Source organism: Narcine bancroftii, chromosome 6 (genome assembly GCF_036971445.1).
Source record: "Narcine bancroftii isolate sNarBan1 chromosome 6, sNarBan1.hap1, whole genome shotgun sequence".
Classification (NCBI taxonomy): domain Eukaryota; kingdom Metazoa; phylum Chordata; class Chondrichthyes; order Torpediniformes; family Narcinidae; genus Narcine; species Narcine bancroftii.
The window spans coordinates 166696042-166718965 of NC_091474.1; positions in this window are offsets into that span (position 1 = coordinate 166696042).

A 22924-nucleotide genomic window follows, 5' to 3' on the forward strand; every position below is an offset into this window, starting at 1 on the left:
TTTCATAATTCATTTTTTCTTTCCTAATGATTTTCTTTGTCTCTTTCTGTAAGTTTTTTAAAAGTTTTTCAGTTCCATTTTCCACTAATTTTTATTTCTTTGTATGCCCTACCTTTTTCTTTTGTTAGCCTTAACTTCTCTTGTTACCCACATTTGTGCCACTTTTCCATTCATAATTTTTTTTCTTGGAATATATATATATATATATACATATATATATATATATATATATATATATTTATATATATATCCTATACTTTCTTTATTTCTTGGAGAAATATTCTCCAATTCTGCACTGCCGTCCCTCCATCCAGCTTACTTTTCCAGTCAACTTGGGCCACTTCCTTTCTCATACCACTGTAATCTCCTTTATTCCACTGAAATATTGACACACCTGATATCAGCTTTTCCTTTTCATATTTGAAACCAAACTCAATCATGTTATGATTACCTTTAATTCCCTAATCACTACAGGTTCTTTACACATCACCCAATCCAAACCACTGATCCCCTATGGGCTGAATGACAAGCTGTTCCAAAAAGTCATCCCACAGGCATTCTACAAACTCTCTCTCCTGAGATCCAGTACCTTCCTGACTTTCTCATTCCCCTCTCATGTTAAAATCCCCCATAATTATTTTGACATTTTCCTTCTGACATGTTTTTTCTATTTCCAGCTGTAGCTCGTAGTCCACTTCCCAGCTGCTCTTTGGGGGCCTATATATAATTGCTAATAGGATCCTTTTACCCTTTGCATTTCTTAACACAACCCATAAAGATTCTACCATTTCTGACCTTATGTCCCTTCTTTCCAGTGATTTAATATCATTGCTTACCATCAAGGCCATCCCACCCCCTCTGCCTATCTTTCCTATACACTGTGTACCCTTGAACATTCAGTTCCCAATCACATCCATCATTAAACCATGTCTTCGTGATGGCCACAATGTCATACTTTAAATCTTTAGCTGCACAACAAGGTCATCTATTTTATTCCTAACGCTCCGTGCATTTCTTGAGCAACATTATCAGAGAAAGGAAATGTACTTGATCATGGGGTATCTTAAGGCCCTCATAAGGAGGAATTAGAAATGAGACTGAGCCAAATAGCTGGAATAGAGAGGGGAAGGAGAGAGAAATTAATTTGAAAGGCTTAAATGCATGGTTACATATTGTACAGTTTGGCCATGTGAAAATTAGCTGTTAATTCATTATCATTGGATATTGTGCTGATTATGGAGTTCAGGATTCAGGAGGATGAGGAAGGAGAGGATTAGAGAGATCCAGGCTTTTAAAGAGGAACTAGTGGCCTGATGCCAGGACAATGTCAGCAAGACAAAGGAGCTGCGTCCAAAGGGGCGGAGTCCATTCCCTGCTCCACATCAATAGTGCTGAGGTGGAGATAGTAGACAGACTTAAGTTCTGAGCTGACTTGTCTGGATCCACCCATATTGATGCAATGTTCAATAAAAACGCATCAGTACTTTTAATTCCTCAGAAGCCTGAGGAAATTTAACAAGTCATTTGCATCCCTTTACAGGTGCACCATTGAAAGCATGCTATTGGGGTGCATCTTTGGATAGTACGGGAACTGCTCTGCTCAAGACCACAAGAAACCAGTGCAAACCATCACACATACCCCTCCATTAACTTTATCTATAACTGCTGCTTCCTTTTAAAAGTAGCCAATATATTAAAAGACTCATCCCATTCCCACCACATTTTCTTCACCCTCCCTCCCATCAGGAAGAAGGTTCACGAATATGAGATCACACCCCTCCAGTTTCAAGGACGGATCCTTGCCTGCTGAATCTCAAAATAGTAAAATTCTGCTGTCTTTGCTCTGTGCCAACTGATCACTCTCTGTAGCTCTGCACTCTTTGACCTGGGTCTAACTTGGACTCTGTATGAGATGTCTCACTGGTCTGCCCCCAAAACAACCTCTATCTCTGCATCTTGGTAGATCTGACAAAAAAAATGAAACTTCTATATACTCTTGTATTCCTAAAAAAAAATACATTTAGTCACAGCAGCAGATCAACTGGATGACGGCTGAGAATCTCAGGGGAGCAGTCCCTTTGTACTCTGATGAAGCTTACCTGATGGGATCAATGACGGCTGTGTCTCAGACTCCATCTTGAGCAGTCTGGTTCCCATGGCTTCCACCCACATTTCCTATTTTCTTCTGTGGAAGAAGTGGGTGGAAGAGCTGATTCATCCTACATTTTCCCTGGCCAATGAAGCCAACATTGCTTCTTGAAGCCTGCCCTGATGAAGTTGTGGGAGGATTTAGTTCCAGTGCATGTAATGAGTGCGAGGAGATGAGAGGGATCTTATGACCAAAGATAAGTTTGGGGCAAAGGGGATCAAGAATATTTACAGAGATGTAAATAAGCTAGAGATGGTACATTTCTTGAGATGTTTTATTCCCAGCACTGTTTGGGACCACAGCTTTGCCATTTCCCATTCAATTGTTGCCAGCTTTGCCAGTTAAAGGAAAATAATCTCAGGGGATTATGCAATCACGTTCTCAGGTTCTGACTGTTATCTTGGCCAAGAGAAAGTCTGGTTATTGTGGATGAGGATAATTGACATGGATAAGTTGCATGCTCACATAGTTGAAGTGTTGTTGGATGTTCAAAGTGTGAATAGTTCCTTTGGAAAATACTGTATAAAGAGTGTGCAAATGTTAGTATAAAATGAGATCACAAGATATAGGAGCAGAAGTAGGCCCGTTGGCCCATCGAGTCTGCTCCTCCATTCTAATCATGAGCTGATCCATCAGCTCCACTTCCCAGTTTTCTCCCCATAACCCTTGATGCCCTGACCAATCAAATATCTGTCAATCTCTGCCTTAAATACACCATGGCCTCGCTTCCATGGACGCCTGTGGCAATAAGTTCCACAGACTCACAGCCATTTGACCAAAGAAATGATTCTACATCTCTGTTTTAAATTGACACCTTTTATCCTGAAGTTGTGCCCTCTTGTCCTAGAATCCCCTACAATTGGAAAAGTCCTTGCCACATCTAATCTGTCCAGGCCTTTCAGCATTTGAGATGTCTCTATGAGGTCTCTCCCCATCCTTCTGTACTCCAATGAGTACAGTCCAAGAGATGATAATTGTTCCTCATATGCTAACCCTTTCATTTTTGGTATTATTCTAGTAAATTTCTCTGAACCATCTCCAATGCCAGCACACCTTTTCTCAAATAAGGCACCCAAATGAGGCCTCACCAGTGCTTTATAGAGTCTCAACATTATATCCCTGCTTTTATATGCTATTCCTCTAGAAATGAATGCCAACATTGTATCTGGCTTCTACACCATTGTCTCAACCTGGAGGTCAACTTTTTAGGGCAGTGGTTCTCCACTTTTTTCTTTCCACTTTAAGTAATCCCTCTGCCTTCTGTGCTCTATGATTAGTAAGGGATTGATTAAGGTGTTATGTGAGTGGGAAGGGAAGGTTGAGAATCACTGCTCTAGACCCAATTGTTACTGAAATATTTTGCTTGAGAAAAATTGTCATTGGCCCATTTCCTTTGGAGTTATGAAACTGTGCACATAGAGTCAATTAGTAATTAAAACAGTGGTTTTCAAATTTTTTCTTTCCACCCACATATCACCTTAAACAATCCCTTACTAATCACAGAGCACCTCTGGCATATGGAATATTTAAAGTGGTATGTGAGTGGAAAGAAAAAGGTTGAGAACCACTGCTTTAGGGTAACATGCATGAGGACTCCCAAGTCCCTTTGCACCCTGGCATTTTGAATTTTCTCCCCATCTAAATAATAATCTTCCCATTTATTTATTCTACCAAAGTGCATGACTGTACATTTTCCAACAGAGGCTACACTGAAAGATGCAAACCACTAGTTAGCCACAGAAACAGGATGGCCAAATTACAACTGTCAAGAAGCATTTAAAAGAGCCTACAGAATTCTAGAAAAAGGTCGTGAACAGATGATACCAAGATTAACATATATCAGAGTGATGGCAAGAACAAAGTGTGGAGGCGTAAAGGAACTGCCCAAGATCCAAAGCATGCCACCTCATCTGCGAAACATAGTGGTGGGGGTATATGGCCTTTGCATGTTTGGCTTCCACAGGTGCTGGCAACCCCTTTGCCCATTCTCCTCATCTATCGAAGTCTCTGCAGCCTTTCGGTATCCTCAGCACCACCCACCCTACCACCTATTTTGGTATCATCTGTAGATTTAGCCACAAAGCCATCTATTCCATTATCCAAATAATTTATATACAATATCAAAAGAAGCAGTCCCAACACCAACCCCTGTGGTCATGGGTAGCCAACCTGAATAGCATCCTTTTATTCCTACTCTCTGTTTCCTGCCGATCAGCCAATGCTCTACCCATTCTAGAATCCTTCCTGTAATTCCATGGGCTCTCATCATGTTTAGCAGCCTTATGTGTGGCACCTTGTCGAAGGCCTTTTGCAAGTCCAAATACACAACATCCATTTCATCTTCCCTGTCTCTCCTACTTGTGATCTCTTCAAAAATCAGTCATAATTTTCCTTTAAGGAAACCACCCTGACAGACCTATCTTTTCATGTACCTCCAGGTTTTCTGTAACTTCATCCTTGCCAATCCACCCCCAACAGCTTCCCAACCACCGATGTCAGACTAATGGGTCTATAATTTCCTTTCTGCTGCCTCGCTCCCTTCTTAAACAGTGGAGTGACATTTGTAATCCTCTGGTCTACCAGAGCCATGCCAGAATCTATTGATTCCTGGAAGATCATTACCAATACCCTCACAATCTCTACACCTACCTCCTTCAGATCCCAAGGGTGCATTTCATCTGGTCTGGGAGGCTTATCTACCATTAGCCCATTTAGCTTCCCAATTTCCTTCTCTCTCATGATCTTGATGCACTCACTTCTTTTCTGTGGGAGTCATGAGAATCCGATATCTACCAATGTCTTCCACAGTGAAGACTGATCCAAAATATTCATTCATTTCCTCTGCCATCTCCTTGTTTCCCATTATAATTTCCCCAGCATCATTTTCTATTGATCCTATGACTATTTTGGTCACTCTTTTACTCTTTATGTATTTAAAAAAGGTTTTAGTATCCTTTTTGATATTATTTGCTAACCCTAACCTCCTTTCGTAATTCATCTTTTCCTTCCTAATCACCTTCTTAGTTGTCTTCTCTCAATTCTTAAAAGTTTCCCAGTCCTCCATCTTCCCACTTATTTTTACTTCCTTGTACGCCCTCTCTTTTGCATTTACTTTGGCATTAATTTCCCTCGTCACCCACAAATGTCTCTTTTTCCATTCACGAATTTCTTGATTTTTGGTATGTACCTGTGCTGCACTTTCCTCATTTCTTGCAGAAGTTCCAACCATTGCTAATCTGCTGTCTTGCCCATTAGTGTGCTTTTCCAATCAACTTTGGCCAACTCATGTAATTTTCTTTACTCCACCAAAATACTGATACATTGGACTTTAGCCTCTCTTTTCACATTACAAAGTAAATTCAATTATATTGTGGTCACTGCCTCCTTAGGGTTCCTTTACCTTAAGCTCTCTAATCGACTCTGGTTCATTACACAACACCCAATCCAGAACAGCCAACCCCCAGGTAAGATCATCAACAACCTGTTCTAAAAAGCCATTCCACAAACTCTCTCTCCTGAGGTCCCATACTGACGTGACTTTCCCAAGCTACTTTCATGTTAAAATCCCACATGATTATCGAAACTCTGTCCTTCTGACATGCCTTATCTATTTCCATTTTTTATGTTTTGTAGTCCACATTCTGGCTGCTGTTTGGAGGTCTGTACATAATTACCATTAGTGTCCTTTTACCTTCAACCCTTTTAACTCAACCCATAAAGACTTTACCTCTTTTGATCCTATGTCCTTCTTTCCAATAATTTATTATTATTATTATTGCTTACCAGCAGAACCCCTAACCCTAACCCTCTACCAACCTGCCTACCCTTGCAAAACACCATGTACCCTTGGATGATCAGCTCCCAATGACATCCATCCTTTAGCCCGAATTCAGTAATTGCCACATCGTAGTCTTCTAGCTGTAGCTGGACAAGAAGATCATCCACCTTGTTTCTAATGCTGTGTGCATTAAATATCATACCTTTAGACCAGTTATTGAATGTTCTGTGTCGCTATCATCCCTTCAGCTATTATTTTGTCTCATTGCCTGCATGTCATCCTTGCTACAAACTATCATCACTTTACTCCTGTTTTCCCTTTTTTCAGACCTGGCATTCTTGTTCCCATACCCTTGCCAAATTAGTTTAAACTCTCTCTAACAGCTGTAATAAACTTGCCTGCTAAGATATTGGTCCCTATTGAGTTCAGGTATACCCATCCTTTTTATATACCTTTTCCTAAAGAGATCCCAATGATCCAAAAATCTGAAGCCCTGCCCCCTACACCAGTTTCTCAGCCATACATTTATCTGCCTGATCTTGCTATTTTTGCCCTCACTAGCATGCGACACAGACAGTAATCCTGAGATTACCACTCTGTGGTCTTGCTCTCAGCTTCCTCCCTAATTCCCCGTATTCTCTCTTCAGGACCTCCTCACTTACCTTACATATGTCATTGATACCAACATGTACCAAGACTTCTGGCTGTTCACCTTCTCCCCTCATAATGTTCTGGCCCCAATCGAAGATATCCTATACCCTGGCACTTGTGAGGCAACACATTATCTGGATGTTTTTATCGGGCTCAAAGCACCTCTTTCAGTTTCAGTCTTTTTATTGATTTTAATATAAAACATACAATAGACAATGCACGGAGAGAAAAAAGATACACGATGGAAAAGAATACAATATACATTACAACAATCAGTAAATAATAATAGTGTCTTCATCTCCCTGTACTCAATCAAAGAAAAAAATTCACTTTCTAGTAAAACCCCCTATACTAATCTAAAAGAAAAAGAACAAAAGCTGGAAAGCCTCAGATCAGCATTCATCAAACATAAAAAGCCTGGTCCTTACCCAAAAGAGAAACTTAATGGTATCAGAAAGGGACAATTAATCAGGAAAAAAAGTTACAATATTTTCATATGATATAATTTCTATGAATCCATGTCAAGTTTCTTCAAATTTAACAGAGGGATCAAATGTAGGACTTCTAATTTTCTCCAAATTCAAACAGGCCATGGTTTGAGAAAACCATTGAACTATAGTAGGAAGAGTGGGGTCCTTCCATTTAAGAAGAATTGCTATCCTAGCTGTCAGGTTAGTGAAAGCTATCATCTGATGAGCAGAAGCCAGACAATGACCCTCATCTGCTCCTGGAACTCCAAAAAGAGCAATTAAGAGATTTGGTTGTAAATCAATTGCAAGAGTTACTGAAAGAGAACCAAAGATATCTTTCCAAAACCAGATAGGACCAAAACATATGGGTCAATGAAGCTATGAATTACACGCATCACAGATCGGATTAAAATTAAGAAAAATATGGCCAAGCTTGTCCTTAGACATATGTGCCCAATGTACTACCTTAAATTGAACAGGAAGTGTCGAGCTCACATTGATGAGGTGTTGACCAGAATCTTTACCCACATCTCTGAAGGTAAAGACTGTTGGATCTCCTGCTCCCACGCCCTTTTAAATTTATCACTCGAGACGGGTCGCAATTATAATAACATCAACTATAATTGCTATTAACCCCTTCTGAGATGGGTTCAAACAAAAAAAAAGCATCAACCATATTGGTTGAACATTAGATAATATAGCATTCAAAAACTGTCTAATTTGAAAATATCTAAACAAATGCGAATAAGGCAGACTATATTTATTTGTTTGAAAGTTGTTCAAAGGACATAAGATAACCTTTCATGAACAAATCCTGAAAACATATGATACCCTTAACCTTCCAAAAAGAAAAAGCTCAGTCATTCACAGATGGCTGAAAAAAAAGTTAGATAAAATAAAACCAGATAAAATTTTAAAAACGTAAATCAAAATTCTCCAGAACTGAAACCATATCCATAATGTATGCTTGGGTATAGGATTAGTTATTAGTTTACTAACCTTGGTAAGTGTCAAAGCACCTCTTGTCTATCCTCACAACCTCTTACCTCTTTGCCCTCTCCGCTACAGCGCCATACTCTGAGCCATAGATCTGGTCACTATGGTCATCCTCTCTCAAGTCATCCTTCCCAATACTATCTAGAATAATAAACTGGTTGTTGATGGGGACAACCACAGAGGTATTCTCTACATATTCCATGTGGTTCCCATCTATCACTTCCTCACTCTCCTTAATGAACCATAGGATATCAAGCTGCAGCTCCAATTCCATGGTCTATTAGGAGCTGCACCTCAGTGCACCTGGCATCAGGGCGGCTTGGAGTCTCCCACTGACCACACATCAGGCATTCTATGTCTATGCAGAACACCACCCCTACAGTCATAATGTCAAATCTATTAGCACTAATAAGTATTGAATGATTCACTCACCCTTACAGTAATAATCCCATTTTACTAAAATGGGAGCTCGTAATATTGGAAACTATGCACGTGCATATTCTGCAGTATGGGATGACGTGCACCAGATTTTGTATTGGACATTTCACTCTGATTATACTGTTTTACATGTATTGATATAGCTGGAGTCCTGCAATGTAGTGGTGGCCCGCAAGGATCTATATTGGAATCCCCTGTTGATTGTGATAAATTTTCATCCAAATAATGTTTATGATACAAGTGGGTGGGTTAGTAAGTTTGCAGGTGATTCCCAAGATTGGTGTAGGTTTGGTCAAGTGTAAAGACCTATAGTACAAAAGGTTGTAGATTGGTTACAGATATGGGCAGAGAAATGACAGATGGAGTTTAATCTGGACAAGCGTGGGATATCGCACTTTGGGAGGTCAAATGTAGGTTTAATGCATTGTTGTTCAGAGGGATCTGGGGGTTCAGGTTCATAGCTACTCAAAAGTGGCCACACAAGAAGATAGGAGGTAAAGACAATGAGCTATGGGGAGAGGTAGGACAAATGCGAGTTGTTTTCTCTGGAGTGTCAGAGGCTGAGGGGAAAGGCATTGATAGGGTAGATAGTCAAAATCCTCTTTTCACAGGGTGAAAATGTTGCATAGTAGAGGAAATGCATTTAAAAGTGGGTAGGGGTGGGGGTGGCAAGTTTTTTTTTTACACAGAGTGATAGGTGATTGGAACAGGCTGCCATGGAGTAGTGGTGGAAGCAAATACTATGTTTTAAGATAGATACATGAATATGCAAGAAATGGAAGGACATAATGTTTGGGACAAAGGCACTTTATTTCTTTATTTGCCCCTGTGCTCCATAGTTTTAAATTTGTAATCGAACAATTCACATGTGATTAAAGTGGACATTCCAGATTATATTCTAGGTATTTTTGTATTCAATTTGGTTTGTCCATGTAGAAATTATTGCACTTTTTATACAGAGTCCCCTCATTTCAGGGCAACATAATATTTTGGACATAGTAATGGTAAGTATTTTAAAGTAGTCGTGTTTAGTATTTTGTTGTATATCCCTTGCATGCAATGGCTACTTGAAGTCTGAGATTCATAGACATCACCAGGTGCTGACTGTCTTTTCTAGTGATGCTTTGCCAGGCCTCTACTGCAGACATCATCAGCTCTTTCTTGTTTTGGGGGCATTTCCCCTTAAGTTTTCTCTTCAGCATATAGAATACATGCTTGATTGAATTTACATTGGGTGTCTAACTTGGCTATTCAAGATTTTTTCAGTTTTTAGCTTTGAAAATCTCTTTTGTTGCTTTAGCAGTATGTTTGGGATCATTGTCTTGATGTAGGATGAAGCACCGTCCAATGAGTTTGGAGGCATTTGCTCAATCTTGAACAGAAGTGATGTTTCAAAACACCTCAGAATTCATTTTGTTACTGCCATTAGCCATTACATCATCAATGAAAATAAATGCACCAGTACATACTGCTATATAGTTAAGATAATATGAACTATTTTGTAACTGCGTAAGAATACACCCTTCTCACTGTAGCAACTGTAGTGCACCACTGTGAAATGTAGGGGTGTGTGTGTTTGAACAGTTTTCTGAGATGGTGGAAGGCATCAGTAAATAAAGTTTCTTTTGTTATTTGAATCTTGCATCTCTCAGTTATTTAAGAAGCCTCCCAAGTAACAAGAGACATAACGCATACATGCCCAAATCATAACAGCTCCACCACCATGTTTCACAGATGAGGTAGTATGCTTTGGATCTTGGGCAGTTCCTTTACGCCTCCACACCTGTGTTTTTGCCATCACTCTCTTACAGGTTAATTTTGGTCTCATCTGTCGACAAGACCTTTTTCCAGAATTCTGCAGGCTCTTTTAAATACTTCTTGGCAAACTGTCACCTGGCCATCCTATTTCTGTGGCTAACTTGTGGTTTGCTTCTTGCAGTGTAGCCTCTGTATTTCTGTTCTTGAAGTCTTCTGTGGACAATAGTCATTGATACGTCCACACCTGCCCCCCCTGAAGGGTATTTCTGATCTGTCAGACAGGCATTTGGGGATTTTATTCATTATGATGAGAATTCTTCTGTCATCGGCAGTCAAGGTCTTCATTGGCCTACCAGTCCCTTTGTGATTACTGAACAGATAATTCTATATAGAGTTCTTTCTTGTTTTCCCCTCCTTTCCTCTCACCACGTTTCATCCTCCTTCCCACCCCAACATCAACAAAGACAAATATATCAATTACTAAGAATAACAATACAAATACATTTCAATAGAAGGGAGGAGGGAATGCCAGCCAGGCCTCCAAATTATCTCCTCATTTCCAGCATTTCAGGACTTGTGTGACCCTACTGTCCACTGTTCCCTTTTGAGAAAGGCCTTGGGAAGGTTAATCACACTCGAGTTTCAGTGTATCACAAGTAGAGCTGCTACACCTAAACAAACGTGTTGTATCTCCCTCTTAAATTATAAGCAATTTTCTCCAGGGAAACACAGCTCCGCATCTCCATGTTCCATCATACTTTGCTTAGTTAGGAATCAGATTTCCAGGTAACCCTTATGCATTTCCTGGCCACTGCCAAGGCTACTTTTACAAATTGAATTTGATGTTTGGAAAGCCTCGGACTTGCATGCATAATATCCCCCATCAGTAACAATGCTGCCTCCTGTGGATATTGCACCCCTGTAATTTTTTTCCAAACTGTCCCCTAACTCTACTCAAAAAGGTCTCACCTTGACACATAGCCAGATTGAGTGCACAGAGCTTCCTGTCTCTATGCATCTAAAACAGAATTCTGAGATTTCTGGTTTTACCTTGTATAATTTCTGCTGCGTAAGATAACAGCTGGTGCAAGAAATTGTATTGCACCAGCCTATATCTGGCATTAATGACTGCTGATATATTGTCCCAATGCAAGTCAGACCAGCATCATTTATGAATTGTTGTTCCCAAGTCTGACTCACATCTTTGCCTCGATTTATGGAGACCTGGTTTTAGGCCTTCATTTTGGAACAGGAACTATATAGCAGAGATGAATCCCCTTTGAAAGGAGTGATCCCCTTTAGAATTAGAACCTCCATGTTACTACACAGTGGCAGGATCATAGATGGGCCTAAACTGCCCCTCAAAAAAGATCTTAATTGAAAATAGCAGTAGAAGGTCTTATTTAGTAATTCAAATTTGTTTTTTAATTGCTCAAATGACATGAACTATTCCTTCTCATAACAGTCCTCAATATACTTGATTCCTTTCTGGCACCATGTGTCCAGGATCTTGTTACCTATAGTCATAGGAATTAATTTATTCTGAGTCAGGAGTGTTTGGGGGGACAGTTTTAACCTAATAATCTGGTTTATTTTTTGCCATGTTTGAATTATATGCTTTAGTATTGGGCTGTCTGTTTTTGGATTATTGATTTAGTATCCCATTTGTATATAATTTCTCCTGCTATCTTCTCTCCCATATGTAGACCAATTTGTGCCTGGGAGGGCATACCATCCCCCTCAATGAATGAGGCAATAAACCTTGACTGGGCCGCTCAATAGTATTTTTTAAGTCTGGGAGCTTCTTTCCTCCCACATAATATCTCAAGTCAATTTCTCCATGAAGAATCTAGGCACCTTACCCCTCCAAAGAAAATGCCTAACATGTCCATTAAGGGTCTTAAAGAAACTCATTCCTGGCTCACTCTAAATCCTTTGATTCCTGGATCTCGGCCAATGGCTTCCGCTAACGATTCAATAGCCAATATGAAAGAGTTGCAGATAGCGGACAAAGCTGTCTACTAGATCTGGTCAGTTGGAAGGCTGGAGATATTTGCCCGTTAGTGACAATTTTGGCCCCGGCTTTATAGTATAATGCCTTGACCCAATTTATGAATGAATTACCCAACACAAATTTTTCCAGCAATTTAACCAAGAAATTCCATACCAGTCTATCAAAAGCTTTTTCTATGTCCAGTGCCATGGGTATACTTGGGTCCGCCCTTGACTGTGCCAGATGTATTATATTAAGTAGCCTACATATGTTATCTGCCAATTGCCTTTTCTGCACAAACCCTACCTGATCTGGATTTATTAACTTTGGTAAATACCAAACCAATCTGTTTACCAGAGCTTTGACTATTATTTTATAATCTGTGTTCAAGAATGATATTGGTCTATAGGAAGACACCTTTAGTGGATCCTTATTCTTTTTGGGAATTACTGTAATTATTGTCATTGAAAAAATTTCTGGGAGAGTATGAGTCCCAACTGCCTGTTGCACCATGTCTGTGAACAGTGATATCAAAAGGCCCTTGAATTCTGATGGGAAACCATCCTCTCCCAGGGACCTGTTAATTTGCTGTGAGATAAATGATTTTACTATTTCTTCCTCAGAAAAGGGAGTATCTAATCCTTCCTGCTCCTCATGGTCTAAATTTGATAATTCCAGATTAGACAGGAATTATTCTATTTTATCGCAGTTACCCATTGATTCAGGTTTACATAATTGCTTATAAAATTGCCTAAATGCTTCATTTTTTTGTAAGAAATTCTGTCTGCTGCTTTTCAGATTGCATTAATTGTCCTTGTGTTGTGTCCTCTTCCACCCTCAACTGCCAAGACAATACCTTATGGGCTTTTTTACCCCCAACTCATCATACTTTTGTTTGGATCTTAATATCTCTTTTTCCATCTTGTATGTTTCCATGGTATTGTATTTGAGCTTTTTATTTTTTAACATTCTATATTTTTCCTCAGAGCCTGATTTTTTTTGTCGTCTTTTTCAATTGAATTATCTCTTGTTCCAATTCATTGACCTCTCTCGTATTCTTTTGTAATGCCTTCCATACATCCAATTATTTGGCCTCTCAGATAGGCTTTTAATGTATCCCATATCAGAAATTTGTTGGCAGTAGAGGTACAGTTTGTCTCGCTAAATATTTATTTTTGATCTCTAATATAACTACAAAATTACATTTTTTTCAATTGCAACGGGTTAAGGTGCCACCTGTACACTGTAGGTTGTTTGTCTGGCATGACAATGATTAAAATCAAAGATGAATGATCCATGTACTCAGTTTCTACAATTCTGCCATCTAGCTGGGTTGAGGCTAGTAACAAGTCAATTCTGGTGTAAGAATCATGTTGTCAAAACCCATGTGCTCCACAGTGGTAAATTTGTAATCAAGCACATTCATGGGTGATTAAAGTGCACATTCCTGATTTTATTCAAGGCTTTTTTTATATTGGGGAAAAAAGAATGGGGGGGGGAGAAGTAGAAGGAGTAATTCTTCTCCCTCGGATGCCATCGTCTCCAAGCGTCACCAGATTTAACCCTTTCATGAGGACTAGAATTGTTTTTGCCACCCTGACTCTTGTCACTGTCTTCACTGATTTACCGGAACCAGGAAAAAAAAATAAAATCCACTCCAATTAAGACATTTTCCTGTCCTTCTGCCAAGTGTAAAAAGACATTATGTATAAAATTGTTGTCATCAAAATTGGGGGCATATATATTCATTAGTGTTCAGGGTTCCAAATTTATTTGACAGTGTACCATTACGAATCTTCCTGCTGGGTCTATAACAATGACTTCCACCTTTATTGAAATGTTTTTTCCCTATTAAAATAGTTACTTTCCAAGCCTTAGACTTAGGCTATCACATGCCCCACCCAACTCCTTTTTAGTTTTTGGGTCTCTTGCAAAAAGGCCACAATCCACTTGCAATTTTTATAGCATGTGCCAAGACTATTTTCCTCTTTACCATTCCATTTAAGCCATTGACATTGAAGCTTAAAAAGTTAACTGGTTCATCCATCTCCCCAATGCTCTTTCCCCAGATTCTTTCCTTTTACCTCTCTCTCTCAAGACATTTACACTTCACCCAGTCCTTGATGCTCATCCTTTTGGCTCTGCCAACTGTAGCCAAAATAAATTCTGGAAATCTAAAAGATAAGAAAGAAACAAACAAATAACATATAACATTTTCATCTTTTGCTCCAGCACCTATACTTCCCTTCCCCTCCCCCCCAGCACCAGCTCTAGAATTTTTGGTGCCATCTCCCTTCTTGTCCTGGACTGTGCTCATTGCACTCATCTTCTTACCTCTCTGCCTTCTCGGTCAGTCCAGAGCTCGCAACAAACATTTTCTCTTTTTAAAAAAAATCTTCTAAAAATTTTTGATAAACTAAGTGTAATACTTGTTTCTATTATATTTACATTATTTATAGCTATTTACAAGGTAATTTGCCCTTAATTCTTTTCCTTGCCATCTCCCTTAGGGGCTGTTTGGGGTGGCAACCAAAATGTTTGCATATTTTAGTGCCTCTTTGGCTTCTGTTTTCAAAAAAATTCCTTCCACGGATAAAGACACCTTCAGGGTTGCTGGATACAATAAAGTAGATCCAATTCCCTTATTTCCTAAGTTGTTTTTTTTAACTGGGTCAAACTCTGTGCTTTTTTAAAAAGCACCATACTTGTATCTGGGTAATAGAAGATTTTACCCCCTTCAGGTTCTGCAGGGCCACCCTTTCTTTCCTCCAAAGCTGCCATGCGTAGGACTTTATTTCCCTATCCTGATATTTCGTGAGTCTTTTGGGAGGGTAGATCGATAATCCCTTTCTATCTGAAGGTTCTCCCCCCCCCCCCATTCTATTTCCCCCCAAATATAAAAGTAACCTTGAATAAAATCAGGAATGTGCACTTTAATCACCCATGAATGTGCTTGATTACAAATTTACCACTGTGGAGCACATGGGTAAATAAAGAAAAAATTGTGTTTGTCCCAAATATTATAGAGGGCACTGTATGTCATGTGCAAGGAGCAGAGTTATAGTTTAATTTGGACATCTTGTCCCATGCAGACATATGGTTCGAAGGGTCTGTTTTTATGCTGTACTGTTTAATCTTCTAATGTAAGTAACAAAACTGTAATTTTATTTTGCATACTGCCTATTTGTTCATTTAGCTGGTGTAATGATCAGAATTGTTTGATTGGGATTTCTTTGCTATTCTCTTTTTTTGAAAGGAGGAAACCATAGCCAGCTTGTAATTCCTCACAGGATGCTCTTAGTCAACAATAGTTAGGAGTGAGCCTCCTCTCGTGCAGCAGCCCAGGGGGAAATGGTGGGACAGGTGAAAACCAAATAACACATCAAAGGATTTATACAATGCATTTAAAATATTTATTAGTGATTTCCAGCACAACTTCACTTATACAACTTCACTAATTGTTTTTCATGCTGTGACTTAAAGTAAAAATTGCCAAATATTCAGATAATGATTATTGCATTATTGTCTGATGTGATTTAAAATCTGTCAAATTTAAGATGTACATCACCATTATTCCTGATGTTCCAAATTAAAATTGAAGTGGAACATAAAGGAGAAACACCTGGAACAATCACAAACTCCAAGATTATGATTGTTAAAGCGGTCAAACTTGCATTTAAGAAGTTATGGGAGTGACTGATTGATCATGGCAGAATAGCAGATGCCATTAGGCAATCCTGAGGCTGACCATTTAGAAATCTGCTAAGTTGAGCCACTGTGGAGCGATGGCAGATGATTTATTTGAGCCCAAAGACTGTTCCGTCTTTCCATAAAATTGGAGGTACCAATGGTGTAAACTGATCAATTGAGTGTCCACGAAACCTGTATCTTTGGCTTGGCTTCGTGGACGAAGATTTATGGAGGGGGTAAAAGTCCACGTCAGCTGCAGGCTCGTTTGTGGCTGACAAGTCCAATGCGGGACAGGCAGACACGGTTGCAGCGGCTGCAGGGGAAAATTGGTTGGTTGGGGTTGGGTGTTGGGTTTTTCCTCCTTTGTCTTTTGTCAGTGAGGTGGGCTCTGCGGTCTTCTTCAAAGGAGGTTGCTGCCCGCCAAACTGTGAGGTGCCAAGATGCACGGTTTGAGGTGATATCAGCCCACTGGCGGTGGTCAATGTGGCAGGCACCAAGAGATTTCTTTAGGCAGTCCTTGTACCTTTTCTTTGGTGCACCTCTGTCACGGTGGCCAGTGGAGAGCTCGCCATATAACACGATCTTGGGAAGGCGATGGTCCTCCATTCTGGAGACGTGACCCATCCAGCGCAGCTGGATCTTCAGCAGCGTGGACTCGATGCTGTCGACCTCTGCCATCTCGAGTACTTCGACGTTAGGGATGAAAGCGCTCCAATGGATGTTGAGGATGGAGTGGAGACAACGCTGGTGGAAGCATTCTTGGAGCCGTAGGTGATGCCGGTAGAGGACCCATGATTCGGAGCCGAACAGGAGTGTGGGTATGACAACGGCTCTGTATACGCTTATCTTTGTGAGGTTTTTCAGTTGGTTGTTTTTCCAGACTCTTTTGTGTAGTCTTCCAAAGGCGCTATTTGCCTTGGCGAGTCTGTTGTCTATCTCATTGTCGATCCTTGCATCTGATGAAATGGTGCAGCCGAGATAGGTAAACTGGTTGACCGTTTTGAGTTTTGTGTGCCCGATGGAGATGTGGGGGTGCTGGTAGTCATGGTGGGGAGCTGGCTGATGGAGGACCTCAGTTTTCTTCAGGCTGACTTCCAGGCCAAACATTTTGGCAGTTTCCGCAAAGCAGGATGTCAAGCGCTGAAGAGCTGGCTCTGAATGGGCAACTAAAGTGGCATCATCTGCAAAGAGTAGTTCACGGACAAGTTTCTCTTGTGTCTTGGTGTGAGCTTGCAGGCGCCTCAGATTGAAGAGACTGCCATCCGTGCGGTACCGGATGTAAACAACGTCTTCATTGTTGGGGTCTTTCATGGCTTGGTTCAGCATCATGCTGAAGAAGATTGAAAAGAGGGTTGGTGCGAGAACACAGCCTTGCTTCACGCCATTGTTAATGGAGAAGGGTTCAGAGAGCTCATTGCTGTATCTGACCCGACCTTGTTGGTTTTCGTGCAGTTGGATAATCATGTTGAGGAACTTTGGGGGACATCCGATGCGCTCTAGTATTTGCCAAAGCCCTTTCCTGCTCACGGTGTCGAAGGCTTTGGTGAGGTCAACAAAGGTGATGTAGAGTCCTTTGTTTTGTTCTCTGCACTTTTCTTGGAGCTGTCTGAGGGCAAAGACCATGTCAGTAGTTCCTCTGTTTGCGCAAAAGCCGCACTGTGATTCTGGGAGAATATTCTCGGCGACACTAGGTATTATTCTATTTAGTAGAATCCTAGCGAAGATTTTGCCTGCAATGGAGAGCAACGTGATTCCCCTGTAGTTTGAGCTGTCTGATTTCTCGCCTTTGTTTTTGTACAGGGTGATGATGGTGGCATCACGAAGATCCTGAGGCAGTTTTCCTTGGTCCCAACAAAGCTTGAAAAACTCATGCAGTTTGGCATGCAGAGTTTTGCCGCCAGCCTTCCAGACCTCTGGGGGGATTCCATCCATACCTGCTGCTTTGCCACTTTTCAGTTGTTCGATTGCCTTATATGTCTCATCCAGGGTGAGGACCTCGTCCAGCTCTAGCCTTAGGGGCTGTTGAGGGAGTTGGAGCAGGGCGGAATCTTGGACTGAGCGGTTGGCACTGAAAAGAGATTGGAAGTGTTCTGACCATCGGTTGAGGATGGAGATCTTGTTGCTGAGGAGGACTTTGCCGTCTGAGCTGCGCAGCGGGCTTTGGACTTGGGGTGAGGGGCCGTACACAGCCTTTAGAGCCTTGTAGAAACCCCTGAAGTCGCCAATGTCCACGCTGAGCTGGGTTCGTTTGGCGAGGCTAGTCCACCACTCATTTTGGATCTCCCGGAGTTTGCGCTGAAGATGGCTGCATGCGCGACGGAAGGCTTGTTTCTTCTCTGGACAGGACGGCTTTGTAAGGTGAGCCTGGTGGGCAGCTCGCTTCTTTGCCAGCAGCTCATGGATTTCCTGGCTGTTTTCATCAAACCAGTCCTTGTTTTTCCTGAAGGAGAAGCCCAGTACCTCTTCAGTGGATTGCAGTATGGTAGTCTTCAACTGATCCCAGAGGGTTTCAGGGGACGGGTCTGTGAGGCGGGTTGCATCGTCGAGCTTTGCTTTGAGGTTTGCCTGGAAGTTTCCTCTCGCTTCGTCTGACTGCAGGTTTCCAACATTGAACCTCTTTCTGGGGGCTTTGCTGTTCCTGGGCTTTGGCTTGAAGTGAAGGTTGAGCTTGCAGCGAACCAGCCGGTGGTCAGTGTGGCATTCCGCGCTAGGCATGACCCTGGTGTGGAGCACATCTCGTTTGTCACTTTCTCGCACCAGGATGTAGACCAGGAGGTGCCAGTGTTTGGATCGGGGATGCATCCAGGTGGTCTTAAGGCTGTCCCTCTGCTGAAAAAGGGTGTTTGTAATGACAAGCCGCTGTTCTGCGCAGAGCTCCAACAGGAGGCGCCCATTGTCGTTGCACTTGCCGACGCCATGCTTGCCCAGGATTCCTGGCCAGGTTTCTGAGTCTTTGCCGACACGAGCGTTGAAGTCGCCCAGGATGACAACCTTGTCGGCTGTAGGGGTGCGTTGGATGAGGCTGCGCAGGTCGGTGTAGAACTTGTCCTTTTCTGCTGGTTCCGCCTGGAGGGTTGGAGCATAGACACTGATGAGGGTGATGCGACGCTTGTTTTGAAGGGGGAGTCGCATGGACATGATTCGGTCCGAGAGGCCTGTCGGAAGGTTTTCGAGTTTGGAGGCAATGAAGCTCTTGACCATGAAGCCTACAACTGATCAATTGAGTGTCCACGAAACCTGTATAAATGAAAAGGAAATGCACTGTTCTCAGGGCAAACACTCTTTTCCATTTGACTTGCATTTTTTGCATGCATTTGGCTATGTTTTAAGTTCAGAGGGGTATCTCCATTTTAAAAAGGATCATTGTGTAGAAATTATTTTGCTTTTGTGCCAAAAGGAGTCCCTGATTATGTTGAGATGCACATTAGCTGCATATCATCTTTTTCATTGGAATCCATAACTATGAGTGCAGAGAACCGAATGTGATGTATGAGTTCACCATTTTTTATTTCCTTCACCTTATACTGCAGCACTAGCACAAGACACTCCTTGATTAACGGCCCCTAAGATGCATCATATTATGTCAGATACCACCGTCCAGTTGTTGAGTGCATCACATAACCATGGAATTATAACAACATAAAGGAGGACAGCAGTCCTTTGAGTCTATGCCAATGCTCTGTCAGAGCAATGAAGCTCATTCTATTCCTCTGCTCTTTCACTGAAGCCCAGCAAACTTTTCTTTCATTCATTTCCCTTTTGAAAGTGATTGATTGAATACACTCCCACCATCTAGATAAGTATACATTTCTGAAGCTAACCACATTCTGGTTTCCTGATAATAATTATAGATCTGTATCCTCTGGGTCAGTCATCGAGCGATGCAGCAAAGAAACAAGCCCCTCAGCCCACAATTCTGTGCTGATCGAGAATTACCCATTTACTCTAGTCCTACTATTGCAGATATTTTTTGTTTTTCTACATTCTTATCAATACACACCCCCACTCCCCCAGATTTTACTGCTCACCTACACATTGGAGCAATTTACAGTGATCCCTTAACCTAGTGTGGTGCAGCAAGCAGACGCAAAATGCAGAAAAGACTGCTTTAATCCACAAACTCTGTTGTACACCAGTAGTATTCTCGATGGCTCCACGTGTGACTGGCCCAGGAGGGGCTGGCGCAAGTCTATATACAGGTCGGTGATTGACAGCCGGCCAGGTGGAGTCAGCCTCCCAGGTGGTATTCCTGCAAGTACAGAGGTAGGCTGGTGGGCATGCAGCCCAATACTGTGGTTGTATCACCACATCTACCAACCAGTCTTTGGGTGTGTGAGGAAATTAGAGCACGCAAGGTAAATCCAGGTGGTCACAGAGGGAGCATGCAAACTCCACACAGCATCCAAAGTCAGGATTAAACTCTGTTCTCTGGCATTGTGAAGCAGTGGCCTGATTAGCTGTGCCATCATGTTGTATATTTAAATCCCCCATTATTTTGAACACCTTCATCATCTGCTGTAAGAAGATCAATCACAACTTCAAACATTCCCCATGACATTGACATTATTCCTAGAACAACTCTAATTGGTACTTTCTGCACCTTCACCTTCTCAAAGGCCTTTCTAAAGTGTGTTGACTAGAACTGGTTGCAATATTCCAGTTGTGACTGGACTAATATTTTCCTTAAGATATCATTTCCAGTTGTCTCATCAATGACCTGATGAAGATGAACTTGGAAAGAGGTCCGAAGAATGTCAAATAGAATTTATCTTGGACTAGTGTGAGGTGCTGCACTTCAGTAGGTTAAACCAGGGCAGGACTTGCACTGTAAATTGTAGAGTTCTAGAGAGTATTGTAGAACAGGGACACTTGGCTGTACAGGTATATATTTCCATGAAAGTGATGATGTGGGTAGACAGAGTGATAAAGAAGGTGTTCGGCATGCTTAAATTCAATAGGACATTGAGCACAGGAGCTAGGATGACGTATTACATCTGAACAAGATGTTGGTGAGACCACATTTGGAGTACTGTGTGTAGTTCTTATTGTCCCACTGTAAGGAAGCTACCATTATGTTGGAAAGAATGCAGGAATGTTTCATGAAAAGATGACTGGGACTGGTGTGCTTGATAGGGTGGGACTTCTCCAGAGTGTCAGAGGCAGAGGGGAGATGTTACAGAGGTTAGTTAAATTCTGAGAGACATAGATAAAAGATGGTCTTTTTCCAGGATAGGGGGCATAGACTTAAGGTGAGAAGGAAATAATTTAAAAAGGACATGAGAGGCACCTTTTATTCACAGGCTCTGTGGAACAAACTGCCAAAATCAGTGACAGAGGCGAGGACAATTGTAATGTTTAAAATATATTTAACAGATACATGGATAAGAAAGGTTTAGAGGGAATGGTCTGAATGCAGAGAAATGGGACCTCGCCTGGGTCAGCATGGACAGATTGGACTTTATCATGAGGCCAGCAGCAGAGAAGTTCGTTGATGTTTGTGCAATGTTAAATTTAACTTACAACTCCAATAATGTGTTCATATGTGCCCTCATGCAGAAAGACCTTGGCAGCACTTGGGTATGGGCTGATCAATGGCACAGAACTTCAAAGCAGTGACCATCTCTAGCAGTAGAGTGACTATCTCTGACATTTAGCCTTGGCTCTTGGTGACCTGTGGCATCACCATTCATCACCGGGGAATTGGAGTATAGGCTGAAGGGATGTTCAAGGGCTGATAGTGCTGTGGATGTTTTTAGAGCAGGAGATGGTGGTGGAAACAGGTGATGACATTTAGAGTCATAGATTACTTACTGTGGAGAAAGACATGGAGATGAGGGATCTCAGGGAAGTAAACAGCAATGTCTTGAAAAGAGTCTACAATTCGGAAGAAGAGGTGCTGGAGGTCTTAAAAAGCATAATGTAACCTCAGACATCATGGGAAGCTAGGGAGGAAATTACAAGAGCTGTGGCAGAGATATTTCCATCATCGTTAGGCATGGGTGAGGTGCTGTTGGTTGGCTAATTTGTTTTTAAAAAGCTGCAAGGGCAAATGATGGAACTACAGGCTAGAGGGCATGATGTCAGTCATGTGCAAGTTACTTGATTAAGGATAAACAGCATGGCTTTGTCCGTGGTAAATTATGTACAAACTTGATTGTTTTTTTTTGGAAAGAGATGACCAAAAAGATTGATGAGGGCAGTAGATGTTGTCCATGTGGATTTTAGTAAGACCTTGACAAAGCCCTAGTTGATAGATTAGTCTGAAGCTCAGATCATGAGGGATCCATGATGAACTGGCCAAATGAATACAAATTGGCTTGATGACAGAGACACAGAGTGGAAGCGGAGGGTTGTTACTCAGATTGGAGGATTGCGTGCCACAGAGATCATAATGGGAAACTATTGTTTAACATCTATGGATGACAATGTAATTTATATGGTTAATAGGTTTGCAAATTCGTGGCATAGTCGACAGTGAAAAAGGCTATCTAAGATTACCACAGGATCTAGATGAACTGGGAAAGAGTAAGGAATGGCAGATGAAATTTAACTCAAACAAGTGAGAGATGTTGCACTTTGGTAGGTTCAACCAGGGTAGAAATTAAACAGTGAATGATAAGGCCCTGGGGAGAGCTGCGAACAAGGAGACTTGGGGATGCAGGTATATAGTTCCATGAAAATGGTGGTGCAGATACTGATGGTGCTGAAGGTGGCATTTGGCACACTTGCCTTCATCAGTCAGGACATTTAGGGAAGGAGCAAGAGCATCATGTTACAACTGTACAAGATGTTGGTGAGACTGCACTTGCTGTATTATGTGCAGATTTGGTCACCAGTCATAGAAAATCTATCATTCTGCTGGAAGGGGTGCAGAAATGGTCCTGGATTTTTTTCCAAGGGTCGGAGTATCTAAATCTAGAGGGCATAGATTTAAGGATACAAATAACCTCCCAAGGATGTTGGGAAACATAGAGACTAATGCAAGGGAGGAACTGAAAGAA